Below are 12307 nucleotides of genomic sequence, written 5' to 3' on the forward strand. Positions count from 1 at the left end.
CCACGTTATGGGTTACTAGGCATGTCCTGCCAGGCTTCCCTGTGAAGAAACTATGGTAAGGTCTAAGGGCCTCAAATAGCTGACTCCTCTGTCCCCCTGTTAGGTGGGTATTAACCTGGGCTACCTCAATGCCCTCTAGATCCCGGGTTGCAGCCAGTAGATCCACAAGGGGATCAGGTTCTTGCTCGTCCCCAGGCAGACTACATAAGGTTAACACCGTAGTCCCTCTGTCATAATAGGCTTTAATCATATTTACGTGATACACCTTTTTCCTCCTTCCCCCCTCATCCAGGGATAGGCATGTGCATGGGGAAAATATTCGGCTCGGATCGGCATTCCGAAATTCGGGACTTCATCAATTCGGGACTTCGGCAATTCGGCACTTCGACACTTCAAAACTTCGGCAACTTCGGCAACTTCGGCATTTGACCACTTCGGAACTTCGGCACTTCTGAACTTCACCACTTCGGAACTTTGGCAACTTCGGCACTTGACCACTTCGGCAACTTCTGCACTTCGGCAACTTCGGAACTTCAGCAACTTCGGAACTCCGGCATTTCGGGACTTTTGTTGCAGCCGCTTGGTAGATAACTCCCTAATTCCCACGGTATTAGGGAGTTATCTACCAGAAGGCTGAAAGACCTAAATTTACTAAAACTAATAATAAGTGAAAATTACTTAGTATTAGTCAATTGTGCCCCTACTCGCAATACCGCGAGTAGGGGCATGTATATTAAACAGTGAGCAGCCTGTGGCTGCTCACTGTTCATAAAAAAATAAAAAAGGGTCCCCCCCTCCCTGAGCGGGTGGGGGCCCTAAAGTAAAAAAAGGGGGGAGGACCTATTGTCCTCCCCACCGGCCCCCACCCCTGAGCGGTGGGTGGGGGCCCTTAACAAGAATAAGAGGGGGGACCTAATGTCCTCCCCCCTGGCACCCACCCCTGAGCGACAGGTGGGGGCCCTAAATACAGATGGGGGGTGACCTAATGTCCTCCCCCCTGGCCCCCACCCCTGAGCGGCGGGTGGGGGCCCTAAATACATGGGGGGGACCTAATGTCTTCCCCCTGGCCCCCACCCCTGAGCGGTGGGAGGGGGCCCTAAACAAGAATAAGGGGGGGGACCTAATGTCCTCCCCCTGGCCCCCACCCCTGAGCGGTGGGTGGGGGCCTAAACAAGAATAAGGGGAGGGGACCTATTGTCCTCCCCCCTGGCCCCCACCCCTGAGCGGTGGGTTTAGACCCTAAATACAAATTGGGGGGTGACCTAATGTCCTCCCCCCTGGCCCCCACCCCTGAGCGGCGGGTGGGGGCCCTAAATACAAATGGGGGGACCTAATGTCCTCCCCTCTGGCCCCCACCCCTGAGCGGCGGGTGGGGGCCCTAAATACAAATGGGGGGACCTATTGTCCTCCCCCTGGCCCCCACCCCTGAGCGGTGGGTGGGGGCCCTAAGCAAGAATAAGGGGGGGACTTAATCCACCAATCAGAGTGTTATGAGTGAAATTGCACAGCGTGGGAAAATTCCAAAGAACTTTCCCACACTGTGTAAAATGACACAGAGCACTCTGATTGGTGGATTTCTTACCTGTCAGTCTCTTCATTTACCTGTCAGAGCATTCTGATTGGATGGCTTAAACCCACCAATCAGAGTGCTCTGAGCCTAATTGCAGGGCGGGGCAAGGCTTTATAAGCCTTCCCCCGCCCTGCAGAGCTCAGTCTGTGCGGAACCCTCGCTGGGTGAAGATGGATTATTATTTTTTGCGCTCATTTTTTTTTTTTATTTTATTGCGTCGGTTATTATGGATTTTTATTTGGCCTTTTTTGGGGCTGAAAAAAGAAGATTTTAGAAGAAAGAAAACATCAAATGGTAAGTTTATTTTTATTTATTTTTACAGGTATTTAGTTAAAGGTCCCCCCTCATTATTTTTAGGGTGATGGAGGTAGGTAGGAGTTTATTTTTTGGGGGAGGGGGTGACTAGGGTTTTTTGGACCCCTAGTCACCTGGGGGAGGGGGGTTAAATATGTTTTTAGGGCCCCCACCCGCCGCTCAGGGGTGGGGACCAGGGGGGGAGGACATTAGGTCCCCCACCCAATTTGTATTTAGGGACCCCACCCACCGCTCAGGGGTGGGGGCAAGAGGGGGAGGACATTAGGCCCCCCCCTTATTTTTGTTTGTGGCCCCCACCCAACACTCAGGGGTGGGGGCCAGAGGGGAAGGACATTAGGTCCCCCCCATTTTGTATTTAGGGCCCCCACCCACCGCTCAGGGGTGGGGGCCAGGGGGGAGGACAATAGGTCCTCCTCCCTTTTTTTACTTTAGGGCCCCCACCCGCCGCTCAGGGGTGGGGGCCGGTTGGGAGGACAATAGGTCCTCCCCCCTTTTTTTACTTTAGGGCCCCCACCCGCTCAGGGAGGGGGGACCCTTTTTTATTTTTTTTATTTTTTTTTAACAATGAGCAGCCACAGGCTGCTCACTGTTTAATAGACACACCCCTACTCGCGGTATAGCGAGTAGGGGCATAATTTACTAATGCTAAGTAATCTTTACCAATTTAGACCAATTTAGGTCTTTCAGCCTTTTAGTAGATAGCTCCCTAATACCGTGGGAATTATTGAGTTATCTACTTATTCATTCCTGTCATTACATTGACTGGCCAAGTAACTTACATTTTATATGAATGTATGTTACTTGATTGTTGTAAGTGTTGCAAATGCTTACAGCTGAATCCTGGCTATGTTTGTATACTTTTTATTTGAAATTGTATACAATGTAACATTCTTCTTCTTTCACTGGGTAAGTATATTCGTACTTAGGCAATACTGTGCTTCGGAACTTCGGCACTTTGACACCTCGGAACTTCGGCAACTTCGGCACTTCAGCGATTCGGCACTTCGGCACTACTACACTTCAGAAATTCGGTAATTTTGGCACTTCGGGACTTCACCAATTCGGCACTTCGGCAATTCAACTATTCGAACATTCGGAAGCACCCGAATGTCCGAATTACCTAAAATTCGGCCGAATTTTAATTCGGACCGAAACGAATTGCACATGTCTATCCAGGGATACCACATAGTTTACATCATTGATCCACTGCAGAATAGTAAATGGACCCTCCCATGCTGCCTGCAATTTGTTCTGCTTTGTGGGTATCAGCACAAGAAACTTTTGATCCACTCCATACACTCTTTCTCGGGCATCACGATCATACCACCCCTTCTTCTTGGTTTGGGCAGCCCTCAGATTCTCACACACCTCCCCCATGAAAGTCTGCATTTTGTCCCTAAACCGGAGTACATAATCTACAATAGAGGTCTTTGGGGCCCCCAACTCTCCTTCCCACCCCTCTTGGATCAGAGCTAGGGGGCCACACACTCTACGTCCATAGAGGAGCTCAAATGGGGAAAAGCCTGTGGATTCCTGTGGCACCTCCCTGTAAGCGAAGAGGAGGTGTGGCAGGTATCGCTCTCAATCCTTCCCCTGTGACTCTACAAAGGTCCTCAGCATTAAACCTCTCACACAAGCCATTTGTTTGGGGGTGGTAGGGGCTGGTCACTAGATGTTCTACCTGCACAATTTTGCAGAGGGACTGCATCAGATCAGAGGTGAACTGGGGGCCTTGATCGGTTAGCATTTCTCTGGGAAATCCCACACGGGAGAATATGCTTAACAGAGCATCAGCCACCTGTCAGCCCTGATGGATGATAGGGCTACTGCCTCTGGGTAGCAAGTGGCGTAATCTACCACGGTTAATATATATCGCTTGCCCGAACTACTGGGAATGGCAAGGGGACCGACAATATCCACAGCTATTCTCTCAAATGGTTCCCCTACTATAGGAAGGTGTATTAGGGGGGCCTTACCCACTTCCCCAGGCTTTCCCACCCTCTGACACTCAGGGCAGGAACGGCAATAATTTGCCACATCTGTGCCCATACCAGGCCAATAAAAATGGTGGGACAAGCGAGACTAGGTCCGCGCCACCCCTAGGTGCCCAGCCATGGGGATGGCGTGAGCTACATTCAGCAGCTGGTCCCGGTACCTCTCAGGTACCACCAGCTGCCTTTCTTTTACCCAAGGCTCTTGCCCCATAGTAGGAATGGTTTCTCTCTATAACCTCTCATTATCCCAGTACACTCTCTCCCTATCCCTGTCTGTGAGTGGCTGCCTAGCACGTTCCCTCAATACCGCTAACGTGGGATCTGTCCGTTGGGCCTGCTGGTATATAGGACACCACGTCTCGGTCTTAGAGTCAATAGGGGGCTCGGACACAGATTCCTGCCCTTGGACCACAGGAGGGGATGGTAACAAGGTGCAAGACTCCCTGGTTGCCCCATCTGGGTGCTCTCCTGTTGACATACGCTCTGAGTCTGCAGGCTGCGGCAGGCCCTGCTCCCTACTCAGGTAAGACCGCTGCCAGGTTACCACAGCTACAGTGGAAACCTCTGTCTCCCCCTCCCCGTGATTTGCACTTGGCACATCCTCACAGGGTACCACAGACAAGTTTGGTTCTGGCACAGACTGATACACACATTCACTCTGCCGTCCCGCCCAGTGACTCTGTCTTGGCACACTCTCAAATCGTATTGCAGACATATCTGGTTCTGGCACAGACTGGCACATATGCTCGCTCTGCCCTCCCTCCCAGCACAATTGTCTACATACCTTGTTACACGATTCCACAGACACCCTGGGCTCTGGCACAGACTGACATACATTCTGACCTCCCTCCAAGCACAGTAATTTACATAAACATTTGCACCCTGTCCTTTCCACAGCAGGGCCCCTACAGGGCTTTGGATGGGAACACATATCACTCTCAGGCACATACTGGGATAACAACCTACCTACGTCTGTACCAAGCAATACATTTGTAGGAATATTATCTGATACCCCCACATCCCTCACACCCCTGCCCACTCCCCAATCCAAATATACATGTGCCATTGGCACTGCAGGACGTATTCTCCCAATCCCTTTTACAGCTAAAGTCCTGCCAGGAATGAAGTCCTCAGAGCGCACTAGCTCTGGATGCACAAGAGTCACATCTGCCCCAGTGTCCCTGAGTCCCACAGTTACCTTCTCTCCCACTGTAACAGGCTGCAGGTTCACATTGTTGTTGCCCTCTGACTTGGTCACGAACAACGCAGAAGATGGGGCTCTTGCAGGTTGAACCCCTCTGGATGAGGGTGCTGGCCTCCTTTTCTCTGGGCAGGTATTACTCAAGTGCCCCATTCGGTTGCAAATAAAACATCTGCGACTATCTCCTTGCGCAGACATGGCACTAGCTCCCACTCTCCCTGAGGTAGGAGCTGAAACAAAAGATGGCCCACTAGGCCTGGTGATGGGGAGTTGTGGTGGTGTGGTCCTCCAGCTGGATGTTCCCTTGGCAAAACCTCTGCTCCGGTCCACTGTTGCTCAATTGGCAGTGTGGAAATCTGCCAGCTCACCCGCCTCCAATGCCTGTGGCGAAACCGACCTCGCCACGTGTCCTTGGAGGGGGCTGCTTGCCCGCCTCGTGCCTTTGGACTATGGACCAGACTTTATGTGAATGTGTTAACCCAGATAGCTATGCCATGGAGCCCATTCGTGTAGTTAAAGACTTCGGCTCCATTGCAATTGAACTGTGTGAATAGGATCTGCGCGCTATTCGGTAGTTTTGTGCGCTCAGATCCCAGCTATCTGGGGATATGTGAAATGTCTGTGTGTTATGTGTAAAAGGGGACTTTGTGTATTTTAAAGTGTTTTATGTCTTTTTGCAACCATGTGCTCAATGGAGTCTGCCTCTAGCCCTGGATAATTGGATTACTTTCCCCTTTGTCTCCAGGATAGAGGCCTCTGTAAAACCTGTTTGAGCCAGATTGATATGCTGCCAGTCAGGGGAACAAAAGATACTTTTACTAACTTTTGAACCCCTGGTCTGATTCATGCCAATTTTGAATATGTTGTTCCCCTGAATGGATTGATTATAAAAATGTAAGTTTTATTCATGTACTATGTAAAATCATAAAGTTATAAAAATGTATAAAAATGTGTAAGTTTTAGCTTGGAGATAATTGAGTAGATATAGTAGGAAACTCAATTATCTCCCAAGCAGAGGGGAGGGAAACTGTGGGCTGTGCTATTATGGTATTGGTTGTTTTATACCTCCCCCTGGGTGTGTTCTGTTTGTACCTGACTGTAATAAAAACCAGGCTGGGATTGCCAGCCTCAGTTCCTGTTTTACCCTCAAAGTGAAGTGTCGTCTCATTATTGGGGGAAGGATTTGTTGCATGCTGTTCCAGTTGACTGCTAGGAGTGTAAGCCTATTCGTATGGTTCCTATTCAACGGTCTACAGCATTCCTATGCTTGAGAAGATTCATATGCTGCATCGGTTCGGTGTTTGTGGTGTCTGCCAGAGTGCTTGGAGTCCTCAGGAAGCGCTAGGAGCATCCATTAACGGAGGTATCCAGTCGGGGTGCCAGGCGATCCGTTACAATGCCGTTTTGGGGTTCCGGTCCAGCAACCATTCCTGTACATCGGCTGGGCAGAGCTGCAAAAACTGTTCTTTTATTAACAAGTCTTGCAAACTTTCCAAAGTGGTAATCTCCAGCCCTGTAGTCCACTGTCGGAATGCTGTCCCCAGGTGCCCCACAACTGCTGCATAACTTTCTGTGGGATGCTTTTGCAAAGTCCTGAATTTCTTTCGGTACACCTCAGGAGTAAGGTTGTACCGTGTTTGCAAGGCAGCCTTAATCACATCATAGTCCTGGTCAAATTCTGCTGGAAGCGCAGCAAATGCTTCCAGTGCAGGACCTCTGAGACCAGGGGTGAGATATTTTGCCCACTGGTCCTTTGGTAGCTGGTACTGCCTGCAAACTTTTTCAAAACTGCACAGGAAAACATCCAAATCACCATCTTTGTCCAAAGTTGGAAAATTCTCTGCACGTGGTTTGGGTGCAGAAGAGTCTCTGGAATTAATACTTATAGGGGAAGCAGTCAACCTCTTCAACTCTCTCTCAGCCTGCCGCTCTGCAGCCTCTCTCTCCCTCTCAGTTGCCTCTCTCTCCCTCTCAGCTTGGTGCTCAGCAGCCTCTCTCTCTCTCTCAGCTTGGCGCTCAGCAGCCTCTCTCTCTCAGCCTCCTGATATTGAAGGATAAGCGGTAGTCTTTGGTTTGCGTCTGCTGAGTCCACATATTTTTGTAAGTAACAATCCAAAGGATCTTGTTTATGGGTGTGCACTGTCACCAGATATGGATCATATTACCTTTACCAATATTGCATTGCCAACATCTATTTGATAACTCTGGGAAGATTCACTTTTTTTTATTTTTTTAATCTTTATTTTTTCAGTGCATTTGATAACAGTAATGCAATTTGACCAAGCAAAGGTAAACAGAAATTAATGTATAGCATTATGTCACAGGTGCTTGTTTTTTTTTTCAAAACAATCATAACAGACAGTTACATGTCAGTGGTGCATGTTTGTGGGTATACATGTGAGGGTTGTAGTACTGAACATGTGGCTTAGATTACTGTGCTCAGTGCGACATGAGGTTGGGGGGGCCTGTGTGACCCGAGTGTGTCAGGAGGGTTTGATTCAGTCAAACCGGGTGCTTCATGACGGCAGTTATTGTGGGCGTTGTGCCAGACTAATATAGATGTTGAAGCGTGTGCCGGGACCTAAGTTGTGAGCTAGCTACATGTGGTATGCACATAGAGTGGGTGCTCCTAACCAAGGGAGCTGCGGGGGGGGGGTGAGCTTGTGGCGTACCGTCCCTCTGGTGTGCCGTTGTATGTGTGGAAGGGCTGGTGTACCATCTCCCAGGGGAGATATCTTCTGTTGGGTTTACTCAGTAATGTGCCGCTATATCTATGTATGTAGTGTTGACAAATAGGAGGAGAAGACATAAAGCGAACTTATTGGAGAAAAACGAAAAAATTAAATAAAACATTCGTTGACTCAATAGATCATAGGACGAACTTGGTGAGGAAACAGTTCCAGGGGACGTTAAAGCCTCTGCCGGCTTTTGCGGTTCAGGTCCCGTGAAAGTTCGAGGTGCCTGCTCTTAGGGTAAATGGTTCAACTGTATTCGGATCCCAGGTTGTCGTGCCGGTCGCGGCTGGTTGAGCTGGTGTCTGCGGTGTGAGGCCCAGGGTTGTCAAGATTGCAGGGATTTCTTCTTGGGAACGTATTAAATGGGTGGTCCCGTTCCTGTTTACTTGTAAGGTGCCCAGGGGTCCCCATTTATATGATATTCCGGCGGTACGTAGTTGAGATGTCAAGGGAGTCATGGTCCTGCGCCACTGCAGTGTAGCTTTAGATAAGTCTTGGTAAAACGAGAGGTGGGAGTTCTCAAATTGTACCGGAGCTTTTCCCCGCAGGGTTGACATAATGCAGTTCCGGTCTGCGTATGATACGCATTTCACGATGACGTCCCGTGGCGTTGCATTGGTACTTTGTGGGCTCCTGGCAACTCGGTAGACCCCATCTAGAGTGTCGGGAGCCGACAGATATGGCGTCCGTCTCGTCCCGCTAGCAAGCTCCGTCCCCTGGGAAGATTCACTTTAAGCGTTTTGGTGAAATACCATCTATTTGATAGTTTGAATTTGGTTTCTGTGAGGTTTAAGCAGTGTATATTTTTATTTAATTTATTTAAGGAATTTATCCATCCTCCTTCTATGTGTACCTGTAGTTATTTTTCCCATTTAGTGATCAGTGCTATCGGTCTGTCATGTCTCCATCTATATACAGTTTTAGCACATTTTCCCAGTAGATTTTTGTAATTCTTTAATTCAAGTAGGTGTATGAGGTTTGTGGTATTCTCTCCCTTGTTTTTATAGAGGTGTTCTACTAGGAAGCTCTTGATTCGTAGATAATTAAACGTTTCACTAGAATGGATGTTGAATTATTTCATAATTTAGTTGAAAGGTTTAAGATTATGTCCCACCAATATTTTTTTAATTCCTTTATCCCCCTTAATGTCCTTATTTCTATTTTTATATTTTCTAGCATATCCGAAATATTTGCAAATGGGAGCATGTCCATTATTTTATTTCTGAGTCCTTTGGTATTTATGAGTTTATCCCACCATCCCGTTAGCTCCTTGAGTATCTGAGATTTAGTTTGTGCCTCTCCGATAAAATTTTTTGTCTGACTCGACAACCTAAAATAGTGAGGATACATTTCCAACCCCAATTTTAGCTAATTTCTATTTCATACCATATTTCTTGAGTTGCCGCCTTGCTTTGTGTGAGCATTGTATGGAAAAGTCTACTAGCCTGATAGTATTGCGAAACTTCTGGGCACCCCAAGCCTTCGTCCTGTCTTCATCTGGCCAACAATTTCATTTTGACTTTTGATTTCCTACCTCCCCAAATAAATTTAAAAAAAGAGGAGTGTAGTAAGGACAACCAGTTTTCTGGGAAATTAATAGGAATCATTCTCCACATGTACAGCCATTTTGGCAAAATATATGCTTTTAGGATATTAATCCTACCGACCATGAAAAGCCCATGCCTTTCCAATCCCTTAAGCTTTTGTTAGTTTGTTTCAACAGGGTGTTTCAAGAGGGGTAGAAAATTAGCTTCCACTAAATCTTTTAGCTCTGTAGTTATAGTGATACCCAAGTATTTTAACCTGTCACTGTTTTCGAGGAGCCCAGTATCTTGTTCAAGAAATGTTATTGTCCTTTTGCTCATGTTTTTAGCTATAAATGTCGATTTCTCCAGATTTATTTTGTATCCTGAAACTTTGGAGTTGTTGTTTATTTCCTTCAACAGTTCTGGGACCGAGATGTTTGGTTCTTCAAACGTTAGTAAGATGTCATCTGCGTAAATATTTAATTTGGTTTGTCCTAGCAGACAAATTATTGATTTATTGAATCTCTAATTTCCACTTTGTAAGTGGAAGGAATGGATTTAAAATACTAATTTAGTCTTTGCTTCCATGAAGCTGGTTTTGGTAAACTAGTACAACAATACCTAGAAATCGTGTGGTCAAAACTAACTTACAGAGTAGACAGACAGAAGACTGTCCTGCAAAGTTCTGAAGTTATAATTTGATATGTCATGACTATAGGTTTAGACAGGGTTAAGCTAAAACAATTCTTAGTTTTCTTTTTATTTAAAGGAACAGTTTTTCACTAAGAATACAACCATGTATTCCTAACTACCACAGGGGCTTAAAATGTAAGATTTACTTACCTTACATGTCACAGCATGCTGGTCTCCATGAATGATTTAAGTGGTTTCCCCAAATTCAACTGAAAATGCAACTTGTAATGATTTCTCCAGTCTCAAAATTATTCAAGCTCCTGAATAGAATCCCTCACAACAGCACAAATATGCAAAACAGGTGTTGTCTCAAGCACAACTGATGCAACTAATCAAGGGCTTCAGTTGGTGCTTAAAGGACCACTCTAGTGCCAGGAAAACATACTCGTGCCCCCACCCTCAGGGTCCCCCTCCCGCCCGGCTCTGGAAAGGGGAAAAGGGGTAAAACTTACCTTTTTCCAGCGCTGGGCGGGGAGATCTCTGCCTCCGATCCTCCTCCGTTCCGCCCCGTCGGATGAATGCGCACGCGCGGCAAGAGCTGCGCGCGCATTCAGCCAGTCGCATAGGAAAGCATTTACAATGCTTTCCAATGGACGCTTGCGTGCTCTCACTGTGATTTTCACAGTGAATATCACGCAAGCGCCTCTAGCGGCTGTCAATGAGACAGCCACTAGAGGATTTGGGGGAAGGCTTAACCCATTAATAAACATAGCAATTTCTCTGAAACAGCTATGTTTATAAAAAAATGGGTTAACCCTAGCTGGACCTGGCACCCAGACCACTTCATTAAGCTGAAGTGATCTGAGTGCCTAGAGTGGTCCTTTAAGCTGGAACAATTCAAATACCTGAACAGGCTAGGGGTTTGTTAAGTGTCACATTTGATGTATGGCTAAGTCAAAAGAATGGTCCACAAAGTTAAAAGAAGAGATCATCACCCTTCACAAACAAGGAACAGGATACAAAAATATACCAAAAGCACGGAATGTTCCCATAATCACCGTTGGAAGCATACTTCACAGGTTCAAAGTTAAAATAGTTTTAGTACCTGGACAGGGCAGAAAAAGGAAGTTATCAATGACTGCAACCAGATTTATGAGAAGGCAGGTTGTGAAAAACCCTTGAGTGACTGCAAAAGAACTGCAGTAAGACTTGGTGGAAACAGGCACTGAGGTTTCAGTGAGCACAGTAAGGCGCATACTAAATACAGGATTCCATGCAGAAACCTCAAGACGTACACCACTACTGAACCAAAAGCACAAGAAAAGCTCTAATATGCTCAAAATCATATAAATAAGCCACATAAATTTGGGGATTCTGTTTTTTGGAGCAATGAAACAAAACTGGAACTTTTTGGTCCAATGGATCAGCGATATGTCTGGAGAAAGAAAAATGAAGCATATGTCGAAGAGAACACTCTGTCTATCGTTAAGCATGGTGGTGGCTCCATGATGCTCTGGGGTTGCTCTGCATCCTCTTGCACTGGAGACCTGCAGAGTTTGGAAGGCAAGGTGGATTCATTGATCAATGGGCTAAGATTCCTCAAACACTGCCAGAAGTTGGTGTTTGGTTTTGCATCTCATTTTCAGCAGGTCATAACGACAAAAGGGTATTCTACTAAGTACTAAAGATGCTTGCCATAAAGGAGTTGAATCATTTTGAAACTGGAGAAGTCATTCTAAGTTGCATTTTCAATTGAATTTGGAAAAATACCTTTGAAGCATTCGGTATGTTGGGCTACTTCAATTGCTTTTGTTTGATTTGTTCATTGCAAAGAGCTGAACGTCTATAAATGTTGGCAATAAACCTGATATTCAATGGGGGTTGAATAATTTTGATTACAACTGTACATGCACTGTAAAACTCCCATGCTGTGCTAACCAAGTGCCCCCTAGGTTATAGCTGCGGAAGCACCTCTAGTGGCTGTCAGGAATACAGCCGCTAGAGGTGTGTTAACCCTACTTTGGAAACATTGCTTTTCAAGCCAGAGGATTGATACTTTTTCAAATCTAAGTAATTTCACTTAAAATCTAAGTCAAACGTTTTTCTAAAGATTTCACCCGTCTTTCTAATGTTCTGATCAATGTCTAAAAGGCTACATAATGACTCTCATAGAATGAATACATTGATACACGTTGCCCAGTTGTTCTTAGAATACATAATGTAAAATCTAATTATACAGCAATGAGGTGTGAGTTATGTTTCTTTTAATGCAAATTTATCTACGGATATATTGCAGGAGGTATTTATGTTATTGTCTTGTGTTAACTGCTCAA

Source organism: Pelobates fuscus, chromosome 4, assembly GCF_036172605.1.
Source record: "Pelobates fuscus isolate aPelFus1 chromosome 4, aPelFus1.pri, whole genome shotgun sequence".
Classification (NCBI taxonomy): Eukaryota; Metazoa; Chordata; class Amphibia; order Anura; family Pelobatidae; genus Pelobates; species Pelobates fuscus.